General features: G+C 44.3%; 1 protein-coding gene and 1 non-coding gene across 3 annotated transcripts in view; both read left to right on the top strand.

Annotated features, from left to right (window-relative positions):
- DISC1 (DISC1 scaffold protein) overlaps positions 1-18596 on the top strand; it is a 348149-nt gene that overhangs the window by 287190 nt on the left and 42363 nt on the right. The window lies entirely within an intron of this gene.
- LOC115843543 (small nucleolar RNA SNORA25) lies at positions 2912-3038 on the top strand. Its single transcript, XR_004035804.1, has one exon. It is a non-coding gene; the product is annotated as a small nucleolar RNA SNORA25 (small nucleolar RNA).

Below are 18596 nucleotides of genomic sequence, written 5' to 3'. Positions count from 1 at the left end.
TTAGCTTCAGACGCATGATTAATAGAAGTAGAGCTCCTCCTGGAATTTCTGCGATGCTCACTTTCAGTGTGCAGTCATTTTTAAGACTCTGCTCAGTGCTCTTAGCTCACGTAAAGTGAGGTGACAGGGCTGCAGCATCCTTGGCAAATGTAGGTTAGACGAAATATTACACACAACATTGTCTGCGACTCATTTTTGCTCCTTTTCTCCTCCTCACTCCCCGACCCCGCATCCCTCCCTCCCAGCACCCTGAGTCGTACAGCAGCTGTGCAAACATTAGCTGCAAAGCGGCAAGCACTGAGTTGCAGACGCTCTCTGTGCTATGCTGTGTCCCCTTCTATCAGGGAGCTCACCCCAGGGTGGGTTCTAAATCCCTGATCACAAACACCTCAGGGAGGAAAGCAGTTCTTTCCTTCTGTGGCTGCTAATGTAAAGATGCCATTTCTTGAGCTGGAAGAATTTTCTGTGATTGCATTCTATGCTAAGCCTCAAAAGATAATTTTGTAGCTCTCATTCATCACCCAACAGGGCCTTTTAGGGGTGCTTCTTTTTTGTTTTTTAAATTTTATTGAAGTATAGGTGATTTACAATGTTGTGTTAATTTCTGCTGTACAGCAGAGTGACTCAGTTATATCTATATTCTTTTTTCATATTCTTTTCCATTATGGTTTATCACAGGGTATTGAATATAGTTCCCTGTGCTCTACAGTAGGACCTTGTTGTTTATCCATCTTATATGTAATAGTTTGCATTTGCGAACCCCAACCTCCCCATCCTTCCCTCCCCCGGCCTCTCCTCCCCCTTGGCAACCACAAGTCTGTTCTCAATGCTGTGAGTCTGTTTCTGTTTCGTAGATACGTTCATTTGTGTCATATTTTAGATCCCACATATAACTGATACCGTATGATATTTGTCTTTCTCTTTCTGATTTACTTCGCTTAGTAGGGTCATCTCTAGGTCCATCCATGTTGCTGCAAATGGCATTATTTCCTTCTTTTTAATGGCTGAGTAATATTCCATTGTGTATGTATATCACATCTTCTTTATCCGTTCATCTATCGATGGACATTTAGGTTGCTTCCACGTCTTGGCTATTGTGAATAGTGTTGCAATGAATATTGGGGTGCGTGTGTCTTTTCTCACAGATACATTTTAGAGGATTGTGATAATTAGGATTGAGACTGACTGGAGACGTTCTTCACATGTTTGTAGGAATGACATGCAATGCTGATATATATCAGTAGCTGACCCTTATTAAGAGATACTGTATGCAGGTAATCCACGAAACACTTTAAATGGATTATTTCACTGAAGCCTCCCAACCAGCCAGTGAGCTTCAGGCTTTGTGATTATCTGAATATATAAGGGGGCTGAGGCTGGCAGAGATCAAGCACCTTCCCTCAGGTGCCCCAGGGACCTGTAATCTGTCTGTCTCAAACCCCCTCAGCGCCTCGTTCTCCAAGACTAACGTTACCACAACGTTCTGGAGTTGGGTGTGGGACAGAGGTATGAAACTTGAAAACTGTGTCTTAAGAATGAACTTTTTGATTTAAATTCCCTTAGTAAGACGTTATTTAAAAAAATCCAAATTATTGTGGAAATTTTCAAACACATGCAAAACTTGAGAACTTATAAGGAACCCCCATGTGCACATCTCACCAATTCAACAATTTTCAGTACATGGCTGGACTGATTGCAGCTGTACTCCCCTCCACTTCCCCACTCTACTAGTTTCCTATCACTGCTGAAACAGAGAGCCGTGAACAACTTGAAACAACACAGATCTACTGTCTTCCAGTTCTGGAGTCCAGAGGTCTGATGTGGGTCTCACTGGGCTACAGTCAAGGTGTTGACAGGGCTGCTTCCTTCTGGAGGCTCCAGGGCAGGATCTGCTTCATGAGCTTCTTCAGCTGCTAGTGGCCAGCTGTAACCCTTGGCTCGTGGCCCCTTTCTCCATCTTCAGAGCACATCACTCCAGTCTCTGCTTCTGCATCACCTTCTCCTCTGACTCTGACCCTGCTCCCTCCCTCTCACAAGGACCATTGGATGACATCATTGGGCGGACCAGAAAATCCAGGGTAATCTCCCCATCCCCAAATCCTGAACTTAATTATATCTGTAAAGTCCCCTTTGCCATATAAGGTAACATTCATGGGTCCTGAAGATTAAGGCATGGACATCTTTGGGGAGCCGTTATTCAGCCTACCACATCCACCCTGCCCCCCACAGGAATATTTTGAAGTGAATCTCGTTTTATTTAACCCATGAATATGTCAACACATATCTTCAAAAAGATAAAGACTTAAAAAAAATAACCATCATACCATTATCACACCTAAAAACATTAACAAGACTTCCTTCACATCATCAGATATCCAATTTTCCCAAATTGTCTCCTAATTTTATGTTGACACGTGGTTTATTCACATCAAGAAATGTGTCAGGGCTCTTTAACCTACGGGTTCCTACTCCTTTTACTTCACTTTCTTGTTGTTGAATTAACCAGTATTTTTGTCCTGCAGAGTTTGGCTACTTGTGTCCTTGTGCTCATCGACATGTTTCTTTTTCCCATGGATTTCCTATAAACTGGTAGTTAGATCTATAGGTTTGATTACACTGAGGTTTGATTTTATTGTCACAGTGCTTCACTGATAGCGTTATTACTTTCTACGTAAGGAAGCCAATATTATCTGTTCTTTCTCTCCTGTGGTGTTGAGATTGGTTGTTGGGTTCAGGACTGGGAGCCCCGCCCTCTTTGTATCAGATTTTCCATCAGCTTTTTATACCTAAATTGGTCATTATTGACTAGACTTATTATTTCATTAGTGGATTGTGAAATAGTCATATTCTAATTCCATCACAGTCATCATTTTTTTACATAAAATTTTTCTATAAGAAAAGAAATTTCTTCAGGTTATTTCAGAGAGGGTCTGTGGGTTTGTGAAACAGGGAGCTCTTAATGCTATGACCAAAGATTAAAATTCTCCATAGGATGTCACAGGCACTCAGTAGTGCTGCTTTCCTGAAGAGATGAAAGATACAGACACTCAGTTTCACTCATAATAATCCATGATTCGTGATGTGAGAAAGTAAGTAAATGTCTCAGAGTTTAAAAACAAAGTTTCCTTCAACATCTATTTAATTGTCCTGAGTTATGATCGACAAAAGAAAGAAATGTTTGATTCTTTCTCTTTATGCACCTGTTTCAGAATAATAATTGGTTTTCTAGAATCCTCTAAAGGTGAACAAAAAGAGTGTGTGTGTGTGTGCATGTAGCATTATGAAGTCATGGTTTTTTTTTTTTTTTTTTTTTTTTTTGCGGTACGTGTGCCTCTCACTGTTGCAGCCTCTCCCGTTGAGGAGCACAGGCTCCGGACGCGCAGGCTCAGCGGCCATGGCTCACGGGCCCAGCCGCTCCGCGGCACGTGGGATCCTCCCGGACCGGGGCACGAACCCACGTCCCCTGCATCGGCAGGCGGACTCTCAACCACTGCGCCACCTGGGAAGGCCCAAGTCATGGATTTTTAACATATTTGCTATGTTTCAATTCTTTGCAGAAAGTGTTCTTTTTCAAATTTTCCCATCTTTGGCAGAGATCCCTTTCAAATTGGCCCCTGAATCTTTTAACATCAACCTAAATGCTTCCTTGTTTTCTGATTGAACAAGATGTTTCAGGCTCATCTTGCACATTTCATGGCCCAGATCTAGAATCAGCATTTTCTGCAAGGAGCTCTTATTATTTTTAGTAGGAAATGATACTTAGAGACCACAGACTGGGCCCTGCGGTTGCTCACAGCTACTGGATTATCATTATTTTTGAACTTTTCAGTAGACAGAGCTAGGATTTTTTTTTTTCAGACAAATTATATCACAGGTTCACACTGTTATTTCCAGTTCAAATTCAGGGTTACATAGTTTTACTTCTTTGATTTTATACGGGTATTTCTTTTCCCTTATGCTGAAAAATTTTATTCCTTATATCGTTAAAAGAATTCTATACCTATCTATATATTTATCTATCTCTATTATGAAATATATTTGATTACATGTACGTAGTATATCTGACTATATATACGTGTATATATATTATATTATATTTGGTATATCCATTTTGTGTATGGTTTCAGAATAATAATACTGACATTTTTATTAATAATATGGTAACTGAAAACAACCTAAGACTTCTTTGCAGTTCTTTTTGTTCTTAGGATATATCCCACCGGGGATGCACAGTTAAATTACAGAGGTTTAAAGTCACTTTAATTAACTCCCCTGGGTGTAGTTCAACCATCAACTCAATGCATAGTTAGCTCATTGCACAGTAGGCTCACCTCTATTATTTTGCCTTTTATTTTAGCGGTTGCTTCTTTTTTTTTTTAGCATCTTTATTGGGGTATAATTGCTTTACAATGGTGCATTCGTTTCTGCTGTATAACAAAGTGAGTGGTTGCTTCTTTTAGCAACACAAACAAATATATAACACAAACTTTATGGTTCAAAGTTCAATGTACAAAACAAGGTGCAATCAGAAAAGTATAGCTGTCTTTCCCTCTCTTCAGCCTTTTCCTGACTTTCTCCTACAGGAAACCATTTTAGTTCAATTTTGCTTTATCCTGCCACTGCTTTTTAACGACATAGCCACATATATTTATATCCTCTCTTAGACTAAAGGTGCAGTACTACACACGCTGTTCTACACCTGCCAAGATGACTTGCGAATGTAAAATTCCCTGAGAATAGGAAATAGAACCCACATATTGTAGCGTTGAGCCAGCAGTCCATTTAATCAGAAAGGGGTCAAGCCCTAAAGGGCTGGGAGCCAGACTCCTCTAGATTTCAACTTTGCACAGCTCTGTTTGAGACCCATTCTGTGCTGACATTTTTATTTTCTTCCTCGTACTTATCTTCCTCATACTTAGCTTGTACCACCCCCAAGATCTCCCAGGACTCACAACAGTTATAATTAATTGCAAATACTGATTCTGGAAATACCTTTTTCTTTTTAACCAGGTGGCTTGTCAGAAGTATTTTTCTATGTTACTACATGGCGATTCTAACCACGGTTTTAGTAGTAATGAACATTCAATAAGCACACGTATTACAATTTGCTTAACCCTATTTCATTGAAGGGCATTTTGTTGTTTTCCACCTGTTTTTGTTACATGGCAAATTTAAAAATTAATTTCTCTTTGCTCAAGAGCCTTGAATTATTGAACTGATGGGACTGACACCCTTACCTAACAGGCACCTGTGTTCTTTCCTCGGGTCCTTGTTTCCAGGGGTGGAAGTGTGTGGAACGATGTAGCTCTTCCCAAAGAAAGTCTTTTTTCTTAACACTTTCGAAAGAAGGAAAATACAAAACATACACAGGATGAAAATAGACAGGAGGAGGACCTTTAAACAGAACAAAAACCTTTGTGAAAAATTCTCACTTCTGTTTTTTTTCCAAAGAAAAATTTTTATACGAGGTACATGCAAAGTGTGTCATATTAGATTGAATACGTGAATGATGATAAAGACGGTGACTTGGGTCAGATGAGTCTCTTAGAGCCTGCTAGCGGGACAGGATCTTAGACTACCCCAAGGCAGGTTCTCCAGGTCCGAGAACTCACATCGATCCTCAACCGGGAGGCTATCAGTTGTTCATCATTCATCGTTCCCCATACTTGTTCAATACCTTACCTGAAGCCTCAGAGAACTGAGGAGCTTACGCGTTTCTTTTGATAAGATGAGGAAAAGACAGCATAGGTTTATATTAAAAAAGTTTCAGATGTTTTCTGGAGTAGAGGAGGTGAGAGAAGGAGATTATCAAGTGATCCCATGGTTGCCAATGTAGGGCGGAGAGTTTGAGCTGCCCCCTTCCAGAATCTCAGCGGGGAGAGCCCCTGTGAGTGGGCTCCGGGACGGGGGTGGCCTGGCTTATTCATGGGGCCAGGGAGAACCAGTGTGAACAGGCAGAAGGGTTGCTGTGCCTAGATGGGCAGTGCAGCTTGTCACGCAGCACAGAGCCAGCATAGGGGGGCCTTAGAAGGGAGACAAGTACGTTTAGCTGGATAAAACAAGTAACGACTGGTCTGTAAAGAAGAGAGGAGGGCTCATGAAAAGCAGTGTTTTAGAAAAACTGGTTGTCAACGCTATTCAGAATAGATTGAAAAAGAGAAGGAACTTGGAATTAGAGAGGCCAGTAAGGAGGCGATGGAGCTAATAAAGTCCTGAGTTCATAGAGACAGGACTGATGTATGGAGAATGATGAAACTACAGGAGAAGAGAGAGTAGAAGGAAGGACACATTTAAAGAAAATAATCTATGAGTGTGGGAAGTAAGAGACAGTGGTGCTTCCAGGACTTGAGGCAGCAGTGACTGGGAGAATGGGTGATGGAAGCAATTCATTAGATCAGGAGCATTATGGCTGGGAACCAGGTTCCTCCTTTTTTTTTTTTTAAACCTTTCTTATTCTTCCTTCTCATCTTTTTAATACAACTCTCTATCAAGTGCTTTCATATCTGACAACTGTTCCCTGGGGCTCTAGTAGTAAACAATACAAGCACAGTCTTTGCTGTCACGGAACTTGCATTTAATTAGGGAAGGAGGCGGAAGAAAGAATAAGATAATTCATGCAGTGATAAGTGCTGTGAAGAAAGTGAAACAGGCCCATGTGCTGGATGGTGACTGAGGTTTGTAGGGCCTGGGTTGGAAAACTGCAGGTTGCAAACTCTGGAAAGTGACTCAGAGGAAGCAGCCATGTGAAGGCTTGGTGTCATTTCAGGACATTCTGGAAAATGAAAAAAAAATCTTAAGACAAGAACCGACTTGGAGAGCATGAAACAAAAAGAAGGCTGAGGGTACCGGATGGTTCCCAGTAAGGGCAAGGAGATGAGGACAGAGAGTGTTTCAGTCAGGATCTAATCAGGAGACAGAACCCAAACAAGTAACTTGAACACGGATAGCATAATGCAAAGAATTATTCATTACAACAAACGATTGGAGTAATGGAGGATCCACCAGGAAGAAGTAAAGAGAACTTAGCCACCACCCACAGGGCTAAGATCGGGAACCCCTGCCCCCAGGCTAAGATGCAGACCTCCTTAAAGAGGGCGTGACGATGCTGTCTGGAGTGCCGAGTCCTGCACCAGTGCACCTGCCGGCAGGCGTCTACCTGGAACTTTCTGGGACCCACCTTCCAGGGTTCCAAAGAAGATTATTCATGGGGAGTTGTCTCACCAGAGGCAGTCTGCTCACGAAGGGCTTGAAGGAGTTTGCAGGGAAACGGTTGGCTCCTGGGAGCCGCTGACACGCAGGTGCCGGAGCAGCTGTGCGTGCTGCAGAGGCTTGTGCAGGAGAAGCCGTCCACACGGCAGGAGCCAGACGCGGGGGAAGCTGTGTGTGAAGCATCCTTGTTCAGCAGAAGCCACGGAAGCCGAGCGCTGGGGAAACCAGCCCCACGGCAAGAGCTGGGAATTGGGAAACCACAGGTGCTCCGGGAGCTGGGCACTGCAGCAGCTGTGTGTGCGCTGGGGGCAGGGTCTAGGCAAGCCATCCCCTTAGGAGGCTGCTGAGAGCACACTGGAACAAGGAAGGAAACTGCCTCCTCTTAGAAAGGCTCCCCCCGTCCCTCTACCGACAAAGGAGAATTTTTTAAAGGGCCCAGCTAAATGTTTGCCAAGCAGGCAGTGAGGCATAGATTTGGAGCTGAGAGGCAGTGAACTCATAACTGGCACACAGAGCCCTGATCCCGGAGGGCCTTGTAATGCAGGTGATGGCGGTGATGACAGCAGAAGTATTGGTAGTTGTACCCATCACGCCCAGGCATTGTTCTTAGCGCTTTATGTATTTTAACTCATTTTATCTTCACAATCCAGTGAGGCAGATGCTGTCATTATCCCCGCTTTACAGACGAGGTGACTGAGGCATAGAGAGGTGAAGTCACTTGCCCACAGTCACATGCTCGTGAGGGGCGGGGCCAGGATTCAAACCTGAGCAGCCTGGCCCCGAGTCTGCCTGACAGACTCAAGTCATTACTGATCTTTGAACCAACAGATAAATCTGTCAGGAGAGATAAGTACTTAAAAGAACTTTGCAGTCAAGCCTTCTGTGATTAAACCAGCCACCTCTATTTTATATATTGTATAAATGCTGTCATTTTAATTACTTTTAAAGTAAGTTACACGTGTACCAGGGCACATAGAACAGGATGTGCGGGGAAGGTGAAGAAATCGGGTGATGTGATTAAAATACTAGAAAATAGCATTTTGAGTGTGGTTTGATGGATTGGGGGCTCCTTGAGCATAACAAAACCAGAGAAAAGGGGGAAAGTGCAAAATTACTGTTACGGGTGTGAAGAAATGTCACCCAGAAGATCTTGACAATGTTTCTCTCATCACTGTTGGGTGGGGAGGGGACAGAGCCATGGTCCCCGTGGATGGGCTCGTGGGATGGGAATGTGTGGCATTCACGGGGCACCCGACACCGGGCTGGGTGGGCAGGGAAGGGAGACCTGCCCTGTCTTGTGGCTGAGACACGGCTGCTTCTTGAGGTCTAAGGCAGCGTGGTAGTGCCCGCTGGTTCTGCACGTGCAGGGGGTCAAGGGAAGGTGGCAAGAAAAGGTAGCACATGAGCTGGATGAAGAGCTGGAAGACGCTGTCGGTTCAGGGCCAGTGTCTGGCCAGGACCCGGACCGATGGGGGTTTGGGAAGAAGGACGATACGCAGCCAAGAAGATGGTTCTGGGTCCCATGATCTAATCCAGGCCTCCTCTATCCTTTCTACGTTAGTGACCTTGGGAAATTATTTAATCTAAGTTTCAGTTTTCTTGTTTAGAAAAAGAAATAGAATAGAAATGTTCCTCACAGAGCTGTTGCACAGATTAAATGAGATACGTGAAGCCTGTTTTCACCGGCGATGGCACGTGCTCAGTAAAATGCTTGTTGCCATTATTATTACTATTTGCAATAATAATATTATTTATAACATAATAATAATGATTATTGCTATTATTATTGAAAAAGTCTGGATATTAGAGTCCAGGAAAGAATAATAAGGATTCGATAAAAAAGTGTTTCATGACACATATGTGCATGTGTGTGTATGTATATAGAATTTTTAAATAGTTTTCAGTTGAAACCTTTGTTTTTGTGACAGGCAGCCTAGGGAAATGCTCAGTTTTGCCCATGATAATGAATGCCCATGTTGTCACCATTTACAACAACTACGATTATTCTTGTCATCTCAAGGGAAATGTTCCTAGATCTGCACAAAAAATGGGCAAAGATCTACCACCAAAAAATGACCTAAGAGTAAGAGTGGCTTTGTGGGTCTTAGGCAGTGTATTTGAGAGTAGTCAAATGAGTCCCCGTGTGTTTTGTTTGGTTTCGGTATAGGATAGGAAATCGTGTTTCCCAGGTGGAGAAGGGAGACTAAATATTTCTCATAAAATGAGCGAGACTCTGGCGCCATCAGGTCGTGGGTTTTGTCCTCGGGATGGCATTCAGTCTCGGCTCCTCCAACTAGCTAGCCGGGCGACTGAGCAAACAGCAGAAGCTCGGGTCTCTGTGCCGATCTGTAAAGTTGAGAGCATCATCGTAGTAATACTCACCTCATGGTGAAATCGTACAACAGAATGAAATAAGGCGTGAAAACTGCCTAGAGCCCCACCAGGCACAGAGAGGGTGATACACACAGGTCTCCTCCTCACGCAGCATCCCTGTTCCCAGCCTTCCCCCCTGGGGATCTCCAGTTCTAATGGCCCACTTTGGATGAAGCTGCCATGTTTATACGGACCTTGAGCCAGATAGTAATTGGAAATTCGATGGATAGGTAAGTGGTATAGGGGAACGGGCTTTCAGGGTGTCATATAAAGTCAGAGGAATCTCACACTCTCCTCTCTACCTGCACCTCTCAGTGTCCATTCTATTCTTTTATGACAAATGTACTTCCTGCGGCAGTAGTGTTCTCACCAGGGGCTGAAGGAATTGACGGCATTATTTCTTTAGAATGAGCCATAACATCCCTTTGTTCAGAGGGATTGTAAATCCGGCATCCTTCAGATTAGATAATGTACTTTCGATATCAGTAGGAAAGAAACAGAGAAGTAAATATTTGCTACAAAATGTCTTTCTGTTGTCTTGAAAATTAGTTAATTTCCTGCACCTGACAAGTCAGTTCCCTGCCGCACCCGCCTCCCCTTTAGAGGCAAAGAGAAAACAATCCCCTACGGCAAGGAACCTGTCACTTGGGAATCCAGGGGAGATAATGTGACCACAGTGCAGTGGCAGTGAATACTGATAAGGATGTGACAGGCCATGCTTAAAGTTTGGGGTCACATTCCAATGACTGGCTGAGAGATGAAAAGAAAACAAAAACTTAATCCCCCTCTCGGAATCTCGTGCAGATTCACTTAGTGGTTGCTTGGAGCTCAGCAGTCTGTCTCTTTCTTTCCACATTAATAATCGGAATCACATATCCATTATGGGTTTTCAGCAACAGTGTAATTGCTTCCCCTTCCTTCTTTCCTGGGACAGTAGGTCTGATGGTGAGAAAGGGCAGTTGTGTAATCGTTCTTTCCATGTAAACTCGGAGAAGTCAGTTGTGCCCGGAGGATACTGATGTCAGCTGCTTTGCTCTCCGGTGGAGGGAAGGAAGGAAATATTCTCATTGTGCTAGTTTTAGACCAGTTTGGATTTCAGCCTTTAGGATACTCTGTGTACTGGGGATGGAGCTGCTGATGCCCAATTTGGCTGTCAGATCCTGGGCTTTCTACTTTCCCCGGCAGGCTTCCTGTCTCAGGACGGGGTCTCAGCACGGCTCAGCCGTCAGTGCCCTGCTTGGTGGCCGAAAGCCCAGCCAGGCCGGGAGGGCTAAGACGCGCTCCGTATGGCCAGTGTTTGCCAGTGGAACTTGCTGGCCGCCGGGCTTCAGTTTGCCCGGGAAGGTTTAATCTGATCTTTCATAGGCATAGATATTCAGCACGTTCTCTGTAAACAAAACGAGGTCACTTGACCATCCTTGCTTTTCTTGTCAGCTTCCCGGAGGTGGTTGGTGAAAGCCAGAATGAGGGAAAACTCTCTCTTTGCTGGATTTCCTTCTGAACTAACAAGAAGGGCCTAGACACCTGGGACTCCAGGCTATCTTTTTTCAGCAGTGATGGAAGGCAGTCTTCTAGGTCTTCCATATTCACGATGAGCTGGTCCTAAACTCCAGAGGCATTTAGGACGTGCCAGGAATACCTGTCTGCGCTTGTCTCGTGTCGGGTGTTTCCTGTCACATGCGCTAAAATCCAGATCAGTCAGTGTCACACTGAATCCTGTGGGTGCCGGCGGCGTGGCCATCCAGAGGCTTTAGGTTTCAGCAGGTAGGGCCCCCAGTCAGGTGCCTGCTACTCAAGGTGCGGGCTGTGAACCGGTAACATCAGAGTCATCCAGATTTGCTTGGAGGGCAGAGTCTCAGGCCCACCCCGGCGTGCGAACCACAACTTCATTTTAACAAGATCTCCAAGTGATTCATATGCACATTAATCCCTTTTTTTTCTTTTTTAAAATCACAAGGCTTTTTTAGAATCTCATGAAATCTGTGGACCCTATTTCCATGCAAATGCACCCACACACAAGATTTTGCAGGGCATTTTAGTGAGTGCGGTTCCCTGAACTTCAGTAAGACCCCTCTCTGGGAATCTGGGGGTGTGCCTGGTGGATCCCTGAGGCCATGGGCCCCCCCGCCTTGCTGACCCGTGTTGCTGCTTGGGTCGTTCCATGGACTAACCTTCACTCTGATGCCTGATCTCGTACATTTAAGGTAGACACTTGTCATCTCTCCAGCCCCTTCACCCCTGCAGCTCTCGTTTACCAGCCCTTGCTGTCATGCTACTCGTGGGACCGCTCTGCTCTCTGGCTTTCTCCATCCTCAGTGTAGGGCCAGGGTGCCAGTGGGTTTAGAATAACCTGCGGTGGGAGCAGCTGAGAGGTATCGGTACCAAGGCGCCTGCGCACGCGCGTGGGCTCCTGAGAGGAGAGGAAGGCTTCTTAGGTCTTCTTACTCTTTCTGCTGGCGGCGTCCGTTCTGCAGGCCCCGCTGGGAGCTCTGGGCTTTGATTTCTTCCAGCCTCGATGGTGGCCTGAGGAAAGCACAAGGCGGATTGCAGCTCACCCTGGGAGAAGTCTGTTCACTCACTGACTTATCAAGGGCACGCTCTGACCTTGAAGGCATCCTCGCTTTGGGAGGGAGCAAATGTATGTGGATGGTTACAATCTAGGATATACGTCAAAACAGAGGTATGGGCAAGATTCTGCGGGACCACGAATGGAGGATGAGCGTGGTGTATACCGGCCGCTCCCAGTATTGTCGTCCCGTCCCGTCCGTGCATCACCTCCCCGGTGCCTGGCGCTGTCGGACCGTGCAGGTGTCTCCCTCTGCCCTTTCCTTCTCGCCCGTGTGGCCTATCGCTTGTGAAGAAGTCTCGTTTGAGCTCCTTTGGCTGGAGGTAGACACTGATCACGCCTTTTGTTTTGGGGACTGCGGCTCAGCCTGTGGCCACCCTGATGAGGCTGCAGCTGGCTGGCTGGGCTCCCTTTTCAAAGTTAGATACAAAGCCTCCGTCCCTGGCAAGTGTGCTGTTCTCTGTCTCAGGAGCCGTGACCATTGTCCGTTTGGAGCTCACGTTACACCTCCTGTGGTTTGTGGACAGAGAATACCGACACCAGGGAAAGCCCACCTAAGGCATTCACGATGACAGGATGAGCTTCTGCGGCTCCAGCCCCGCTGTATCCCCACGGTTCTCACGCTGAGCCGACAGCATCACCAGGCTGGTCCTCGCGGCATCACGGCGTCGCTCATTCCCAAGGAGCTTTTACTGTTCTTGATAGAACACAGTTTGGGGACATTTCTCTGTTTTCTTTTCTGCACGGCCAGTTGCACGTGTCTGCAGAGCTGCGTGGGTGCTCTGCCTCCTTGACTGTCTGGCTGCACATTTGTCCCATAAAATGTTCAGGTGGGAGCTCTTTGGCAGGTCCCTCTTCCATCCCACCCCTGAGGTGTCTTTGGAAAGGCGCCTCTTCTGAGAGGCGGGAAGAATAATAGCTTTCACCTACAGGGTGCGGTCTGGCTCCTTCTCTTTTCAAGTGGAGCTGCTGGAAGTGCCCAGGAGATAAGCTGGGATGCGATGTACCAGACACTGTCTCTCCCCGTCTGGCTCCTGCTTCCCTTTAAAATTCCTTGTCTGCCCTCGGTGTGGGCGTGTGTTTACATGTATCCTGTGGCGCTCAGGACTCAGTGTAGCTCTCCTACTTCTGAAGAGCTCTGATTTAGAAGCCCTTTCCACAGCTGCCACTGATCAAACACGTCCCCACAAACCATGACAGGGGCTCTGCAGAGCAGGACGTTTAGCGCCAAAGGTAAGGCTACAGATTTTGGCAAAAAGGCCAAAGGAAAAGAAGTGGACAAATTCAAAAATAGTTTAAATTTCTTTCTTGTTATAAAAGTAAAGTATGCATGTGGTTTATTTGAAAGGAAAAAAGAAAGAAAAAGAAAGACAGAAAGAAGGAAGGACGGAAGGAAAGAAAGAAAGAGAGAAAGGAAGGAAAGAAAGAAAGAAAAAGAAAGGAAGGAAGGAAGAAAGAAAGAAAGAGAAAGAAAGAAAGAAGGAAGGAAGGAAAGAAAGAAAGAAAGAAAAGAAAGAAAGGAAAGAAAGGAAGGAAGGAAGGAAGAAAGAAAGAAAGAAAGGTAAAATATAAAGAAAATCCCCTGTTCCTCCCCCAGCTGAGGGAACAGTTTCGAGTATATCCTTCCAGAAATATTTCACTCATTCATAGGCATATATGGATGTATATGCCTGCCCTTTTGTTATTTTTAAAAACTCAAATGAAGGCTTCCCTGGTGGCGCAGTGGTTAAGAATCCGCCTGCCAATGCAGGGGACACGGGTTCGAGCCCTGGTCCGGGAAGATCTCACATGCCGCGGAGCAACTAAGCCCGTGCGCCACAACTACTGAGGCTACGCTCTAGAGCCCGTGAGCCACAACTACTGAAGCCTGAGCGCCTAGAGCCCGTGGTCCACAACGAGAGAAGGCACCGCAATGAGAAGCCCGTGCACCACCACGAAGCGTAGCTCCCGCTCACCGCAACTAGAGAAAGCCCGCGCGCGGCAACAAAGACCCAACACAGCCAAAAATAAATAAATAATAAATTTATTAAAAAAAAAAAAACTCAAATGAGATCTTAACAGAATATTGTTTGTTCTGTGCTTCACCTATTTTCGTTTAATTTTTCTTGGAAGCCTTTCCATTTTAAGGGGCTTAGCTTAGCCTTCTATTGTGAATGGTTGCACGGTGTGTAACCATACCTTTGGTTGATTTGTTTTCTCCCTTTGGTTGTTTCCAGTTGTTTCTTGCGATGCAATTACTGTACGTTTTCACACAGCTCTTTTTTCTTGTCTGAATATATCTGTAGGGTACATGCTTCAAAGTGGAATAGCTAGCTCAAAGACCATGTGCTTTTTTAATCTTAACAAGCATTGCCAAATGACTTTCCTAAAAAAGGGTAATGATTTATTTGTGCATCTTTACCTTGGAGGTGGCTGATTATGTTTTTATATATGTTTTGGCCATTTGTATTTCTTCTGCTGCTTCTTCTGCCTATTTTCTCTTGGGATGTTTGTTTTTCTTCTTATTGATTTTCCTTGAAAGTTAAGGAATTTGACCCTTGGACTATGCTATATATTAGAAATAGTTTTTCCTAATAGGTCATTTGTATTTTGATTTTCATTTATGGCATTTTTTACTGTGTAGAAGTTGCAATTTATATGTATCCAGATCTGTCCATTTTTTTCCTTTTTGACTTCCAGGTTTTTGTGTCTTCCCCACTTTAAAATTGTAGTCAAATGATTTAAAATTTCCATTGAGTCGTTGCACGGCTTAGAAAACAATGCAGCAGAGGCACAGTTGAGTGGCGTGTTGAGATTTTACTCTGACTTTAATTTTTCATGTAGTCAGTCCACTGGGATCACTTATCAGGAAAGCTTTTCCCCTATTAACCTTTATTAGGATGGATATTTTTTTTAACTTAATTGTTTTATCTGCTTCAAATTGGAGGAGTCCTTTAAGTGTAACTTCCCTGAAAGTTCATTCAGTTAATTAAATACTTACTGAGTTCTATCATGCTTAATACCTTGCTAGACCATATGATTCTTAGGACTAAAAAAAATGAGTATGACCTATTCTCAAACCTCATTAAGTACCTACAGTAGAAGGTATACGTACATAAAGCCCAGACATCAAGGAGGAATATAATAACTGTCTTAAAAGTACTATAAAATGTCATAGGAGTTCAGAGAATGGAGACTATATAGGGTGTGGGGATCAGGGAAGAGTTCTTTACTAAAGTGACGTTTGAGATGGGCCTTGATGAATTGGTTGGCTTTTTAGTGGGTGGGGATTTTGGAAAAGAAAAGTCAGGGAAGTAGTAGTCTGAAATTAGAAACTTGTCCGTTTGTCCTGGGAAGAGCAAGTGGTCCGCTTGGGTGTCATCTAGCACCACACAGGAGAGCCGTGGGGAGGCATCCGGAGCAGAGCTGAGGTCGACTGGTGAAAGGCCTTGAGGGACTTGGCTTTCCATCTGGCAAGCGGTGAAAGCCACTAACGTTTTTAGAGCAATAATGGACGGGATAGATTGGAAGCGTGAAATGTCTGAAGGCAGAACGCCTCATCATTAACTGCAGGGGTGAAGAAATGAATTGCTTAGTTTGGGGTAGAGTCAACAAGGGGAAGAATAGACCTGAACAATGTTCTCCATTTTTGATCTACAGTTTGATGGAGGGAAAGAAAAATGTTGAAAATGACCATGATTTCTGACCTTCATTCAATTCACTCTTTTTTTAAAAAAAAATTGAAGCATAGTTGATTTACAATGTTGTATTAATTGATTTACTTTTTTTTAACTTTGTATTTTATAATGGAGTATAGTTGATTAACAATGTTGTGATAGTTTCAGGTGCACAGCAAAGTGGTTCAGTTATACATATACATGAATCCATTCTTTTTCAAATTCTTTTCCCATTTAAGTTGTTACGTAACATTGAGCAGAGTTCCCTGTGCTGTGCAGTAGGTCCTTGTTGGTTATCCATTTTAAATATAGCACTGTGTACATGTCAGTTGAGATTGACATGTACACAGTCAACTTACTCTTAGCACGTGTTGAGTCCTAGTACCTGTCAACATGCTGGGCGCTGGGAACAGAGCAGTCAGCACGGTAGACAGGACTGCTGCTCTCAAAGGACTGAATTCTAATGGTGCAAGAGCAGCACATAAGCCAGGATAAGGCAGGAATAAGAGACCATGAATATAAATAGAGAAATTAAGGGGAGGAGCTGGGTTGATGGCGATACCTGATGACTTTGACTTCATGTTCTAAAACTGAGTGTTCAATTGTTCCAGATAATTATATACCTAGTTGTTTCTAATAGTATTCTCTTTCCTTCTTTTTTTTTCGCTTAAATATTTTTTTATTTATTTATGGCCGTGTTGGGTCTTCGTTTCTGTGCGAGGGCTTTCTCCAGTTGTGGCAAGCGGGGGCCACTCTTCATCGCGGTGCGCGGGCCTCTCACTATTGCGGCCTCTCTTGGTGTGGAGCACAGGCTCCAGACGCGCAGGCTCAGTAGTTGTGGCTCACGGGCCTAGTTGCTCCGCGGCATGTGGGGTCTTCCCAGACCAGGCTCGAACCCCTGTCCCCTGCATTGGCAGGCAGATTCTCAACCACTGCGCCACCAGGGAAGCCCTCTTTCCTTCTTAATCTGGGTGTTTACAACTGAGTGATGTAGGGGGGAAGAAAGGTAACTTGTTGCTTAGAGTTTTAAACAGGCTACAAAGTTGGAAAAGCCTTCTAAAATTCGTGGCTGATTGGCTTATCCACAAAGGAAAGGGAACTGAGCAGACCCATGGTCAGAATATATCTTTGGCTTTTGAGGATGCCTTAATTTTCTCCCCTGTAAAATGGAGGTCTGTCCCAGTACAGTCGTTTTACTTTGCTTACAATTTTGTAGGTCATCACTTGGGAAGGGCATGGCTGGGCAGTTCTCACTAGGGGTTGTGGTCCTGAAACTGAGGTTGCAGTCATGTCAACTCAGCTGGATGGGAAGATGCCTCACTCACATGACTGGCAGCTGAGATTGTAGCTGGTGCCATTGACCGAGCAACTGCATGTAGTCTCCTCAGCATGGATCTCAGGATAGATGGAATTCTTGCCCGGCAGCTGGCTTCCCTCAGGGCAGGTGTCCCAGAAGAGTTGGTGGAAGCTGCGTGACCTTTTCTAGAATCCGTTGCTTACAAGAAAGTCACTAAGGGCAGCTCAGAATCAAGAGGAGAGGACTGAGACTCCACCTCTCAATTGTAGGAATGTCAAAGAATTTGAATTGTGATTTTAAGCTGCCACAGTGTTGCAATACTATCTACTTCATAAGGTTATTTTGAGGATTAACAACCTTAAGAACAGCTCCTGACCAATCACTGTTAATTAACAGTAGTGATGATGATGGTAGTGATGGGGATGATGGGGATGGTGGAGATGACGGGGGTGATGGGGGTGAGGGACTGCACTACCCTTCTGCAAAATATATTTTATTATTGTTGGAACGTTTACTCTTGGATGGAATTAATTGCTGGTCTCACCCAATCTATATTTCTTACATAATAATAGAATAATAAATAAATATGGACCACAGTGGTCAAACCTTGGCCACCATACATGCACATTTAAGACTGATTTTCATTTTATTAGTGCCTACTACTATTTAAGATTTGAGAACTTATATACTTTTTCTACTACTGTAGCTCTTTTATATATTGTATATATCATTTCATATCTTCCTTTTTATACTCCATCCTCTGAGATAGACATGAGATATTATTTTACAAATATAGAAACTCAAACGGAGAGAAAGTACTTCTCAAAGGTCACCAACTTTGTAGCAGAGGCTAAACTCCCATCAAAGTCATCTGATTTTGGCTGAATCAGCTCTGTTCAGCCACAACTAATAGGCACACCAGCTCTAAATGGCTTAAACAAAAGCAGGAATGGACACCTGCATTGGTTGCTTCAGCAACTAAGACTTGTCCTCAAACACCCAGATTCTTTCCATTTCTTTTTTTCAGCCATTTCCATTCACAGTGCATCAGCTTTGCTTGTAGGCTGCTTCCATTAGGGTCACAAGATAGATACAGTGGTTTCTTTGTTCATTGCTGTTTGGGGAGAGACAGTAAAAACTCTTCCCCACCCACCAGCACCCCAGCATGGGCCACAGAACGTGGTCTGATTGAGCTAAGTTCAGCTATCTGGGATTGCCAACCCCTGGACCATAAAGGCTTGTCCAGTAGAATATCATAGGTCAACTATTTTCATCAAATCACAGTCTAGCTGAGGAGCTAGGATGGGGTTACTATCCAGTAAGTCCCAAGGAGGGAGGATTGGTTACCTGAATACTCCCCTAGTTCTGTTAGGAAGGGTAAAAAGAAGAAGGGGCATTGGCTCAGAACACAACAGTGTCCACTACAGTTTCCTAGACAAACACTTTTTCATATACTACATTTCCTCTTGTCATACCATCAGATGGCATTCTGGGA

The sequence above is a fragment of the Globicephala melas genome, chromosome 16 (genome assembly GCF_963455315.2).
Source record: "Globicephala melas chromosome 16, mGloMel1.2, whole genome shotgun sequence".
Lineage (NCBI taxonomy): Eukaryota > Metazoa > Chordata > Mammalia > Artiodactyla > Delphinidae > Globicephala > Globicephala melas.
This window is presented reverse-complemented; position numbering and strand designations above follow the sequence as displayed.